The 14,168-nt window shown below is 42.3% G+C and overlaps 1 long non-coding RNA gene across 2 annotated transcripts in view; it reads left to right on the plus strand.

Moving 5' to 3' along the window:
* LOC131279678 (uncharacterized) overlaps positions 1–14,168 on the plus strand; it is a 51,913-nt gene that overhangs the window by 16,580 nt on the left and 21,165 nt on the right. For both annotated transcript variants that reach the window (XR_009187064.2, XR_011649582.1), the window contains exon 2: positions 3,250–3,334. This is a non-coding gene — a long non-coding RNA (uncharacterized lncRNA). The remainder of the gene's footprint in view (positions 1–3,249; positions 3,335–14,168) is intronic.

Raw genomic sequence — 14,168 nt, forward strand, 5'->3', positions numbered from 1 at the left:
ATGCATGATAAATATTTGGCTTGTATATATGCAGAAATTGGGGCAACATGATTAGGTTCAGCTGACTTCACCGAAGGTGGTTAGAGTCCACCTGGGTTGGAGATTCGGCAGTGGATGGGCCTGGGGTTTGACTGAGTCCTAGGCTGGTTGGTGGGGGCCAGGATATGAGGGATGGTGTGGAGATTTAAGTTGCAGCGGGCAGTTGAGTAGCAAGAACCTGGTCAAACTGTGGCGGAAATAAAAGTAACATTAGTGATGAGTAAAACTGAGAACTGGGCAGAGCTGCCACTGGCCCTCATGGCACCATTTTGAGAACTAGAAAAAGTGTGTGTCGGGGTGAATGCAGCCTGGTGCCAGAATTCACAGCTGGATTTCAGGCCCCACTTGTCCCCTGAGCTGGGTGCTTGGGTTTGGGGTACCCCTGCACAGCCTTGGAGGGTTCCCCTGGAGTCATAGAGTTGGCCCTGGAGGAAGAGCCTAGAAAGAGCCTCTCAGGGTTGGGTAAAAAGACTTTGGAAAAATGTTATAAAATTAAAAATGTTATAAAATTAAACATTGCATTTTTTAAAAAAAGAATAGAAAGGAATAAAAGGAAAAATCTCCCTCTCTCCAAAGCAACCACTATAAAACTTTCTTTAATATTCTGAAAAAAAACATGAATGTGCTACCCTATATACACAGATACACACACATATGATTTTGTATTTACATGAAAGTGTTCTAATTAGGTATATTTTCTGCACCTTGTTTTTTCACTGAATTTATTTTGAATGTAATTTCACGTCAGCACATGTTCACCCACTTTTTTTCTTTTTAATGACTACATATTATTCCATTGTTTTGATGTACTCTAGTTTATAATGGGAACATTTAAGTTCTTTCTGATCTCTTGATCTTTTGATGCTTCAATAAATGTTCTTGGAAAGAGGATGTGGTTCAAGTGATTGGGCTTCTACCTACCATATGGGAGGACCTGAGTTTGATCCCTGGGGCCTCCTGGTTAAAAAAATAAAAAGGCATGCCCGCGCGGTGAGCCAGTGCCCGCGCAAGTGAGTCACAGAGCAAGATAATGATGCAACAAAAGAGAGACGAAGGGGAGAGTCAAGGCGAGGCACAACAGAGACCAGGAACTGAGGTGACGCAATTGACAGGGAAACTCTCTCCACATCGGAGGTCCCCAGGGACTGAAACCTAGAAGAGAAAAAACGAGAAGAAAAGACAAAAAGACAAACAAACATAGACGATCACACAGCGAATGGACTCAGCAAAAACAGCAGGGAGAGGGAGGGGGAGGGGGAAAGAGTCCTTTATGTATATCTTGGTCTATTGGTTGGGTAAGGGGAATGAAATGGAATCACGAAAGCTATGTCACTGATGGGTACTGTGAACTAAAAACCGTGGTTGGGAACTTGGCCTTACAAATACCTTGCGTTTAACAAATTTGACTTACTGATTGTGGCTGATGTTGAATGTTCTCTGGAGATAGAATGTTGTGTCAGTGCATTGGGAAAAACTTGTCTTGCTTCTCATGGGTCTAACACAAACCGCAGCCATAGAGTGAACTCACATGTGAACTCATCCCTGCAGTGGCCATCTCACATCCCAGCCATGATGTGGAGGATGAGTGACAAAGCAGGTGACACTGCCAGCACATCACCCCGAGGAGTGCAGGGCTTGAATTGCTACTCTGGCTCATGCTCCACTTGGAAAACGTATTTCCAAAAGAATGGGTCTTTTGAGAATTCCTCTGACTCTTGGGGTTACAATCCATTTCAGAGCTATGGTGCTCTACTTAACAGTTTCTGTGGAGAGTGACTCAATGGGCTGAACTGCCATGAATTACGGCTGGCTCTGTTTTCAGATTTCCTAAAACGAGAAATTGAGGGAGAAGTTCCGTCTTCCTGTAGTTTCGATCAAACGACAGAAAAGTCATCTGCATAATAATTATAACACTCCTTCAACTGAACCCCTGTGCCCTGTAAGAGAAAAGGAGCATGAAAGTCATAGCTACAAAAAAATGTAAGAAAAAAAGTCGTATCTGTAATGAAATTCAGACCCACCAGCTTCTAAATCACAGGTAGCCCAAGCTGTGCAGGTACAATTGGGGGTCGTACACTGGCCATTGGGACAGCTCACATTGTTCTTCTCAACAACTGAGGGCAACAAGAAGTAAGCTGTCACCTAGACAGGGCTTACACGACAGCAACCTTAATCTGCGACTGCTGGGCAAGTACTTTATGAAGGTACCACTGATCATTCTGAATTATGAATGGGAGGCTTGCCTTTCCCTAGATAATATGATGGCCAGAGCCAGAGTCCTTGTTCTAAATCCTCAAATCAAAGACTTACAAGTCTGGGGCTAATGGATCATACTTAAGGGGAGTTAGAGGCATTTGGGGGGCAAGGGGGGGTAACATACTCCTAACCCTTTAAGAGTGTCCACCCACGAACCTGTGGTGCCTCTGTCAGTCAGAATATGATGTTGGGAGGCCTTATTTTCATGACCAAGTGTGACATATCTCACATTCTTATTGATAGCACCAAAGAATTCAGCAAAGTCTTTCCTTTCTATGATTATTTTTTAAAGATTAAGTAAGTCACCACTATTCTCATGGCTCTGATGGCAATAAAGAACTACAACTTTGAGTCTCTGACCTGCCAGCACTCAGCAGTATCCCGTGGGTCCCAGCCTGCTCCCTTGGAGGCCTCCTTGCCTCTGCATTGCTGGAATCCCTCTGGTCCTGCCCAAACCAATGAACCCTGGCCATTGGCTCCACACCTTGTCCTGCTGTGTTCTTCAAAACAGAAGTGACTGTTACTCATTTTTGGTGCACTCTTGACAGTGTCCCAACCCAGGAAGATTTCAGGGAATGGCCTCCTTCCTAGAGCCCTGACACAACTCTTGTCTTCGTTGAGCTTGAGGTTCTTCGCGGCCCTCACACAGGGCCTTGTGGTGGAGCCTGGTGTGAGGTGAGCTTGTGTGGAATTGGGGAGTGAGAGGCATTGACTGCCCTCCCGTGATTCCAGGTGGGCTCAACGGTCTAGACCATAAGATCCTGCTGCCGGGTGCCATGCCCATCAAGCTGGATTTCACCCAGGACTGGTTGTTTTATTTTGGGGTGTGTGTGTGTGTATAAGAGAGTTAGTCCTTTTCCAAGACTATTACAAGCTGTGTTAGTTTCCGTGGCTGCAATAACAGTTTACCACAAACCTGATGGCTTTACTCAACAGGAATTTATTCTTTCCCAGTTCTGGAGGCCAGAAGTCTAAAACCAGTGTCAACAGGCCAAAATGAAGATGTCAGTAGGACCGCACTCTCTTGGAAGACTCTAAGGTAGAATTCATTTTTTGCCTCTTCTGGCTTCTGATGCCTGCCAGCATTCCTTGGTTTGTGGCCACATAGTCAGATCTTCAAAGTCAGCATCTTCAACACTCGCTCTGCTATGCCTTCCACGGCACCTTCTCCTCTGCGTGTTTATCTACTCTCGTTCTGCCTCCTTCTTATAGGGACAGATATGATTACATTTAATGCCCTCCCAGATAATCCAGGATAATCTCATCTCAATATCCTTAACTTAATCACATCTGCACACCTTTTTCCAATTAAGGAAACACATCTTTTTTTCCCCAAAAAAAATAACATTTATAGGTTCTAAGAGTGACATTATTCAGCCTATTACACATGCTTCTATATATTTCCCCATGTTGCTGTGTATGCATAATAGGTACTTTATCGATGCCTCTTTACCGGAATTAAATTGTTATTTTAATGAGTCCCAGAAGCCTGGAAGATAAGCCTGTGTGGACTCACTGGACACCCCACACCAGGTTTTTCTTTTTAAGAGGAAGGAAATAAACCAACATGTGTTGAATGTACATATTACACACAATGCCAAACTTTTCACATACTGTTTCACTGAATTCTCACTCTAGCTTGTTCCACCCACTGAAGTGAGCTCCAAAAGGAGAGATGGAAAGAGAATAAGTCAGCCAGGTAAAAGAGGAAGTGGGAGGGAGGTTTTAGATTGTTTTTCTCTTGCTCAGAAGGTAGCAGCCTGGGCAGAAATGTCGAGAGCATGGGTCGTACTCCCTTTGCTTACCCACCTACTAAATCCTATTCACATGAAAGGGTCAGTCCCACGCACACAGGAACCAAGCGTGACGGTCACACGCCTACGGTGCACGTAGGAAATTGGACCTGGACAGTCAGGCTTCCTCCCGGGGACCCATCGTGTGTTCCAATTTCCCCGGGAAGCTGTGACAGCTTCTGTATCTTCAGACATCTGCCTGTAGCTGATACGGTCATAAGTCCACAGAACATATCTTAATCACTCCCAGGAAAGACAAACTGGATTTGGTTTAGTATGAGATGAAAACCCAAGGGCAATCAGAAGTTTGAGGTTGGAAGAAGAAAATGCTTAGATTCAGAAGAAGATTGGGACCAATGTAATGTACTGTAGAGTTGTTGGACAACTGGGAGCATTAATAATTGGAAAATTATCCAATAAGGGAGAATAACGAGCTGCCTGAGGAAACAAGGATCACTGAGGCACTAAGGCATCCAATCCAGGGCACGAGAGGAAAAGCTTGGGCAGCCAAGTGAGGAAGGTACTGTCCGTTCTTTTTCAGTTTCAAGCAGAATTACCTTCAGACCTTCAATACCGTCATTCCCACTGCATAGACTGTTTCCTCCACCTCTGAGCTGGTGTCAAGCCCAACTTTCCCTCGATATACACCATGAGTTTTACAGCTTTCCTAAATAGAGCTTTAGCATTCCCCGAGTTGGTGGTCAACACTTTCCCAGTGCCTCATGTTGTTTCTCGACCAGTACTGCTCTACCTTCATGCCGTTTGGCAATTTTGTTCTCTGCACTTCCTTATCTCTGCACACCAAAATCTTGATGACTACTTCAAATCCATTGAATACTTTGTTTCCTGACTTAAGTTCTTTCAGTCTTCTCCAAACTCTGTCGTCTTCCCAGATAATGTCTTTGTGGACTCTCTATCTTAGACCTCATCAAAATCGCTTGTGACCTGGATATTAAACTCAGCAGGAAGTTCTCAGTCCTTCACTAGCTTCCTCCCTCATTTGACCCTGTTGGCCATTGCCTCCTTCTAAAAGAGTCTTCCCTTTGTTTCCATACCACTCTCTCTGGATGCTCCTTCCTCACCAATGTCATGAGTTTTCCTTCTGTAAGTCTTGGTAGTCCTTCAAGGTTCTGTCCTCAGGTGGTTCCTTTGCTTACCTGTGGATGATCTCATCCACTCCCATGGCCTCAATTACCATCTTTACACTGATGACTTCCCAGTGTCACTCTCCAGCCCACCTTTCTGCCTTGAGACCCAGACTCATATACACAAGTATTTACTGAACATTTTTACCTGCAAATCCCTCTGGCACTTCAGTTTCAACATATTCAAAGAGAACTCGCTATCTACCACTCCAAACTAGCCCTAATCCTGTATTTTAATTATTTTTATTTGATTTATTCATAATTCTTAGTATCAGTATGAAATTTTGAATTCATTGTCACTTTTTAAAATAAATTTTTATTGAAATGTAAGATACAAGCAGAAAAGTTCACCAATTGTAAATGTACAGCTTGATGAATTGTCACCAAGTGAACATACTCACTTGTCACCAAGTGAACATTGCCCATCCAGGTCTAGAAGTAGAACATCCATCAGCATCTCAAAGGTTTACCTTGTACTGTTTTCCTATTACTAACACCTGCCTCTTCCCTAAAACTGACCAGTATATTAACACCTAACATCATGAATTAGTTTTGTCTGTTTTTTTTTAACTTTATAAAAAATACATTATATAATGTGTATTCTTTCATATCTGGCTTTTTTTGCTCATCATTCTATTTGTGAGAGTCATCTAAGTTATGGCTCTAGCTGTAGTTCATTCATTTTTATTTCTGTATAGTACTCCATTCTCTGAATATACCATACTTTATTTGTATATTCTACAAATGATGGACATTTGGACTGTTACCATTTTGAACTATTACGGATAATAATTTTTTAAAATTATTTTTTATTTATTTCTCTTCCCTTATCCACCCCCACCCCCCCCCCCCCCCCGCAATTATCTGCTCTCTGTGTCCATTTGCTGTGTGTTCTGTGTCTGCTTGTATTCTTGTCAGCGGCACCCAGAGTCTGTGTCTCTTTTTGTTGTATCATCTTGCTGCATCAGCTCTCCATGTGTGTGGCACCATTCCTGGGCAGGCTGCACTTTTTTCATGCTGGGCAGCTCTCCTTATGGGTGCACTCCTTGCACGTGGGGCTCCCCTATGCGGGGACACCCCTGCGTGGCACTGCACTCCTTGCACACATCAGCGCTGCGCGTGGGCAGGTCGTCACACGGGTCAGGAGGCCCTGGGTTTGAACTTTGGACCTCCCATGTGGTGGGCGGATGCCCTATCTGTCAGGCCAAATCTGCTTCCCTGCAGTGATTACTCTTGTGATGTTTATGGTATTTACTTAATTACTTTTCTTTGTAGTTTTACAGTCCTAAGAATTGTTTAATTTTTCCTTTTAAAACATTTATATAAATTGAATCATAAAGTATTCATCCGGTGCTGTTTGGTTATTTTCACTCAGTTTTACGGCTTTGATTCATCAACCACATGGCATGAGATGTACTTTTTTCCCTATTTCTCATGGTGTAACAATTCATACAATGAATGTACCATAATTTGTTATCTATTCCACTCTTGATAGACATTTGTTTCTAGTTTGGCGCTATTATTCAATACTTGCAATGAACATTCTTAGATACACAAGCTATTCTGGTTTACGTAAGCATACATTTTTTTTTATAGGGGTATATACTAATGGAGATATGCTGAGTCACAAATTACACATATCTTCTATTTAACTAGACAATAATCTTTTTTTAATAGTGATTGCTGGGGACTGAAGCATGCCCCCTCAAAAGGCATGCTCAGGCCCCACCCCAGGTCCTGTGGGCGTAACATTTGTAAACAGGGTCCTTGAAGAGGTTGTTAGTTAAGGCGTGCCCAAACTGAACGACGGTGGCCCTTGGTCCAAAGCGGCTTAAGTCCTTACAAGTAGAGGAAATTGGACACACAGAGAGAAGCCACAAGACAAGTAAGAAGATGGGAGCCAACAGAATCTGGAGGAGAAAGGAGAAGGCTCAGGCATGTGCATTGCCACGGGACCAAAAAGCCAAGGAGGAGGAGGCCTGGCAGGCCCAGCATGCCACAGTTTTGGGGGAGAAAGCATGCCCTTGCTATGCCTTGATTTCGGGCTTCTCCTAGCCTCTGAACCCTGAGCTGATAAATTCCCGTTGCTTAAGCTCACCTATTGCACAGTATTTGTTTTAGCAACTGGGAAACTAAAACAGCCACTGTACCAATGTACACTTCCACCAGTAGCCTATCAGAGTTCTTGACACCAGAATAGTCTTAGCTGATCCAGAAGGCTGCTGCACTTCAGCGAAAAAGCATTAAAGCACTTTGGAGTTTAACACAAACTGTATTTCCTGAAATTCCACTTGACGTATGAATGAGGATAATAACGTTTATAAAAATGCTCTCTGTGGGTTCGTAAATGAGTCATAAGTCAAATCTTGTTTGTCAAACAAGTGAAGTAGATTGTCAAACAAGTGAAGCAGATGGCCTAACGTATACTCTTCTAATCTAAGCTTTCTTTACCTGCTGGCCAATATGTTAAAATATTGACTCTTTAGCTCCTCTGAGCAAAATGGTCAAGGGTCCTGCATGTCCACAAATAGACATTAAAGTTATATTTATTTTATTTTTTTATTTTTTGTTATAGCACAATGTGTATATTTCAAATGGACAAAAGATATTATCATTTACAGTATCTTAAGATAAAATGCCTTTGAATGGGAGATTTTTTCCCAGTACTTTGAGGTCTACAAGTGGTATCTAGAAATTTTACCCCTATGGAAAATGAAGACTGATTAAATCAAATAGGGATGGGTGGAGGGCTGTGGTTTTCTTTTTTGGTTGCTGTAGCACTTTCTTTCAGGTAGCTGAGGGGAGTTGTATATTTTCATTAGACATCATTAAGCACTGAAGCTTTTGCAGGTCAGCTTTGGTGCTATATGAAGTTTGCCATTTCGCTAACACTGATATGTCTCTTGGGTCCAACACTCCATTAAACTATTAACTGCATTCATATTTACTTTTGTTACAAATCTTACAAAGTGAGGTACTTCTGTGTTTTTAGATCCACATTCTATTTTAAGACTGTGTATTCATTCCCCCCCACCCCGAGATGGCTTCCTCATCTATTTACTTGTTTTTATTCATTGTTGTTGTTGTTTTTTCTCATTGTTTGCACTCGTTGTCTGCTCATTGTTTTTGTTTCTTGTCTGCTGGTTGTTTTTTGCTTGTTGTCTGTTTGCTTTTTCTTTAGGAGGCACCAGAAACCAAACCCAGGACCTCCCATGTGAGAGGTACATGCTCAAATGCTTGAGCCACATCTGCTCCCTTCAGTTTTATAAATTGTTTTTGGAAGATCGATTATTATCCCTGTCCATTTTGTAAGTGTCAGGGCTTTGTCACTTTCTAGACTCCAGCTAACTGTGCCATCTCCTGCTCCTTTCTGACCTTCTTCAAGATCTTCCAACAGTCAGAAATTGCAAGAGACTTTTATTTCACAGCCCATGGTGGCTGCCATCTTGCATTGCTGTCTAAAGTTGTGTTTCTTCCTTGGGTTTTGAAACTGTCCTTTACTTTCGGTAGAACTCTCTAAATCTCAGTTGCCTTGTCTACAAAATAAAGCTGCCAGGGACTGTTCCTTTCCAACTCTGAGCTTTTGTGATCGTGCCTGAGTCTAATGGCAACTCAAAGAGGTGTTGGTGTCATTCCTTCATTGGTCTTAGTATTTGCTTGAGTAAGATAATACCTGTCATTTCATAACGTGGAGGGCTTTCTTTTTTAGCTCCACCCTTCAATGCCGTGTTGCATTTCCCACGGTGTGTTTTGCAAGATGGACAATTAGCCCTTGGGTTCATAGATCAAAAACTATATATATTCTATCTCCCTGAGGGATTCATAACTCACATTGGGAATTTAAAGGCCCTGAGAAATTTTTCAGAAAGGAACCTGTGTAACTTACTTACGACTCCCCAAATTTATTTGTCAAAGAACCCCCTTTTGCAAAAATGCACCTTGAGATTCCATTTGAAAACATCTTCCATCCATGCCTGTATAGTAGAGCAGGTGTCAGGACTGCGTTAGGGACAACAGTGCCCTCTTTAATTACCCTGCTTTCTGCGTGTAGCTGTTTGTGAACTGAAAAGTGATTGTTTGGAGATTGATTCCCAGGTACCATGGTATCACTCCTTTCCCTGAACTCTAAGTGGCTATAGTGAGTCCCTTCAGTTGACCAGAAGAGGGAAGCAGAGGACCTGAGATAGCATCTGAGGCCCTTGAAAGCCTCGTTGGGGGCAACGGAAGGAGACAAGGCAACGCCAGTCTAGGAGCTTGCCTGGAAAGACCATCTCCCAAGCGGAGCAATGCGATCACATTTCAACCACATCCTTTTCAGGGTTGGATGGCCACCTTTTGGGGACCATCACCTCATGCCACCACACATTCCCCAGAGCGTCCGTGGGAAACAGGGTTCTTTAAAGTTGGGGAGCACTAAGAGTTCCATCAAGAAGGGGATGATGGAAATGGCAGAAAAAATGAGGCAAGGCCCAGCAAAGGAGCAGACCTGGGATCACAACAACGATGCCCGAGAGCTGGGGCTTCCTCACCTCTGATGCCTGTGAGCTGCCACTGCTCAGCTGGGCTCAGAGGACATTCATCTGCCAAGGCTTAGCCACAAGGGGTCTTAGAAGGGCTGATCTACTGTCACCCAAGTTGCTTGTTCTGCGCAACATGGCATTCTTTTGGGGTGGCATTGGGCTTGGGTCCAAGGTTCTGAACACCCAATCTCTGGCCAGCCAGAGCTATGCCCTTGGCTATGGTGTCCACTAGAGGACAGGACCAAGTAAACGCACGTACTTTATTGTAGTGCTTTGGCCTCAAATTCGACTCTGAGCTGCTGACAAGCTGGGGATGACCATCAAAGGGTTCTTTCATTTGCTCTGGAGGCAAAACTCAACCTTAAAAGTAAGGTCAAGTGACTTCCTTGGCGCGTTCCCCCTAAGTTCATATCTCTTTCACAGGCTTCTGTTTATTAACTTTCTGATGGCAAAAAAAAAAAAAAAAAAGATGAATCCAAGGAAAAACATGCCAAGAAAAGGAGAGAGTTGCATGTTTCTCCTTAAGATGTGGAGCAAAGGTAGTGTAGGCCACTGGCTATAATCTTCTTAGCTTAACAGAGATATGAATGAGAAATTCCCCAGAGGATATGGCCAATAAAATACCTAGGAACTTGAATCATCCTCATCACCCTTTTTATCACTCTTCTCCTTGGGTGTAAAATGGCTGGGAAATAGTGGTAGAGGGTAAGGAGAACAGAGTGGGGGAATATAGAGGAGGCCACCATCTTTTTCTTTTTCTTTTTCTTTTTTTTTCCAGGTCCTGGGACCAGGGATTGAACCCAGGACCTCACCTGTGGGAGGCTGAGTTTAACCACTGAGCCACATGGGCTCCCCCTCTGTTGGCTCCCTCGTCTGTTTGCTCCTTGTTTGCTTGTTGTTCATCATCTTATTCCTCCTTTTCCCTCCTGCCTGTCTCCTCCTCTCAGTCTTTCTACCTTGTTCCCCCTGTCAGAGTCCCTAACTGTAGAGGTGAGGGACACTCGCAATGCTGGGTTCTCCTGAACTTTCTGCTTCCTGCCTCTTGGGAGCTCTATGAGAATGAGAGAGGGGCTTTATTGTCACTTTTTGGTATAACCCCTTCCTGCCCCCACAGGGAACCCAGAAATATCTGAGTTCTGCCCTTTCAAGCATCCAATCTTGCCATCAGTTTCCCAAGAGAACTCTGTGCCAGGCAGGGAACAGCAACAAATGAGGTTCAAAGCTCCACACCATTCACAGCAGAGCCAGCACCTGACAGTGCTCAGTACAGGATCTTCTGGTGAAAGACGAGCTGCGCACGTGATTAAGCCTCAGCATCTCGGTGGGGTTTTCACGGCTCCTCAAATTGAAATCGTAGGCATTCTAGAGAAATGCAGGCCCTGAGAGGGATACTAAATTCACTACCCTCTTAGCACCATGTTGAAGACGAGATAAGAGCTCTCATGTTAACGTCGTGAATCACAGGGAGACAGGAAGCTGGAAGTGCAAGAGAAGAGTGGTGCTGGTTCTTCTGCTCTCTACCCACTTCCAACTGGAGCCTGGCCAACACCTTGGACTGGGACCCATTTGTTTAGCAGATTTTCTTCTCCTGGGCCAAGGAAAGTAGGGAGGGTTAAAGGGATATGAGCAGGGACAGAATCGCCCACGTTCATAAGAGAGAAAACTCACCGTACATTTTTTAATATCTGAAAAGTAGATTTTTGACTCCTAGGAAGGAAACCAACATTTATCGAGCATCTATTACGCTCTACATTACACTAGGCAAGTTTCCTTAGGTATCAGTAAAATTTCTTAATCACAAGTAACAAAAGCAATTCTAGACCATTTAAAGAAGAAGAGGAATGTATTAAAAGGGTATCAGAGAATTGATGGAATGGTTGTAGGAGTGGGGAATCAAGCTCAAATACTCTGCAGTCAGGATTAAGTTCCCAAATCAAATTAGCCCTTCTTTGACCAGGGAAGACTGTTCATTTTGGCTCCTGAGCCCTTTAAAAGGACCCTAAGAGTCTTTGATAACTTTCTTGCTACCTGGTATGACAAGAGGTTTTAGGTCCAGCTTGTATGTTTCCCTTCCTCGGTCTGGAATCAGACATTTCTCCAAGAAACTCTGGTTCTGTTTTGTAGGAAATTGTATCTACATATGATTACTTGGGTACTAGTGTTCTCATTGCTTCTGGGCTAGTCTTTGTTTCTAGTCCTTTTCAATGGAGAGATTTAGTATATAAATATTTATATTAAATATTACATTATTTAAAATGTGTGTTTAATTACATATAATATGTTACATTATTTATATTTTATATATATTAAGGTGAATACAGCATGAGTTCATACAGATATTTTTCATTTCAGGTTAGCTCACTGAATGTATTACATCTGTATTTCCTTTCTCCCATAACAAAAATTTCAATTCTCAATGATAACATAATTACTTATTTACTTTATTACATCATGCACACACAACAATAGCCTTGCTACAAATAACAATATGATTGCTGTTAAATAAAGATTTTTTAATGTAAATATTTTGTCCTAAAAGAATTTAATGCTAAAAAGAAACGGACTTGGCCCAGTGGTTAGGGCATCCGTCTACCACATGGGAGGTCCGCGGTTCAAACCCCGGGCCTCCTTGACCCGTGTGGAGCTGGCCATGCGCAGTGCTGATGCGCGCAAGGAGTGCTGTGCCACGCAGGGGTGTCCCCCGTGTAGGGGAGCCCCACGCGCAAGGAGTGCACCCATGAGGAGAGCCTCCCAGCGTGAAAGAAAGTGCAGCCTGCCCAGGAATGGCGCCGCCCACACTTCCTGTGCTGCTGACGACAACAGAAGCGGACAAAGAAACAAGACGCAGCAAATAGAAACAGAGAACAGACAACTGGGGGGGGGATAAATAAATCTTTAAAAATATATATATATACAGTCAAATTAATGTCTCTTTGACTAGTTTCTCTCCAATGCAAGTTAGGATTGTTTCTTTTCCTCTCGACTTTTAGAGATTGTTTTTCAAAATTTTAAATTTTTTTCATAATTATGCATAATAGTACATGATTCTAAAGTCAAATCTATAAGGCATGGCTTATTCATAGAACTCCAGCTTTAGCATCTATGTGCCCAACTATAGCTGTGTTTTTCCAGAATATTTAGAAAAAAATATATATATATTTATTAAATACTTTAAAATTTTTTCAAAGTTACTTAGATTATGTAAATGTTAATAGAATTATTTTTGTATATATTGAAAGACGCTGATATGGGAGGAGTGGGGTGGTGTGGGGTGTGAAGTATATGGGAACCTCTTATATATATATATACATATATATTTTTTTTAAGATTTATTTTATTTATTTCTCTCTCCTTCCCCCCACCCCCACTAGTTGTCTGCTCTCTGTGTCCATTCGCCATGTGTGCTTCTGTGTCCGCTTGTATACTTGTCAGCGGCACCCAGAATCTGTTTCTCTTTTTTGTTGCGTCATCTTGTTGCGTCAGCTCTCCGTGTGTGCGATGCCACTCCTGCACAGGCTACGCTTTTTTCGCATGGGGGTTCTCTCCTTATGGGGTGCACTCCTTGTGCGTGGGGCTCCCCTACACGGGGGACACCCCTGCATGGCAGGGCACTCCTTGTGCGCATCAGCACTGCACGTGGGTCAGCTCCACACGGTCAAGGAGGCCCTGGGTTTGAACCTGGGACCTCCCATGTGGTAGGTGGAAGCTCTATCCAGTGAGCCAGATCTGCTTCCCTCATATATTTTTCAATGTAACATTTTTTGTGATCTTTTAAAAAAAGGCAATTAAATTTAAAAAAAAATTTAAATAAGTAAATAAAACTCTAAAAAGAACACAAAACAATATATTTTTGGTGGATATATACCGGTCTCTACTACAATGGTAATTTGTGTTTTTTCTCTGTTTACTTTTAACTTTTTCTTTCGTGTTTTGTAACTTTACCATAACATGTCCTGTTGTGGATTTTTTTTTTAAATCCTGCTAAAGATATAGTGTGCTTCTTGAATCTAAGGATTTATGTTTTTATCAATTCTGAAAAATTCACAATAATTTCCTCTTCAAATATAATTTTCTCTCTATTTTCTTTAATCATCCTTTTATAACAATTAATTTTTCTTTCTGTCTATCCTTCCTGATTTTAAACTTATTTTTAAAAAATATTTTCTATTCCTATATTGCTTTGTGTTACATTCTGGTTAATTTTCTCAGATTTACCTTCCAATTCACTAAGTGCTTCCTCAATTTTATGTTTGGATCTGCTTTTTAATTTTTCCTTTGAGTTTTAATTCTGATGACTAGGTATTTCTTTTATGGATATTCTTTTTAAAAGATACCTTTTATCTTACTTTTTTTTTTTGAGGTACTGAGGGCCAGGGATTAAACATGTGAGAAGCGGGCGCTCAACCACTGAGCCA

Source organism: Dasypus novemcinctus, chromosome 9, assembly GCF_030445035.2.
Source record: "Dasypus novemcinctus isolate mDasNov1 chromosome 9, mDasNov1.1.hap2, whole genome shotgun sequence".
In the NCBI taxonomy this organism is placed as follows: domain Eukaryota; kingdom Metazoa; phylum Chordata; class Mammalia; order Cingulata; family Dasypodidae; genus Dasypus; species Dasypus novemcinctus.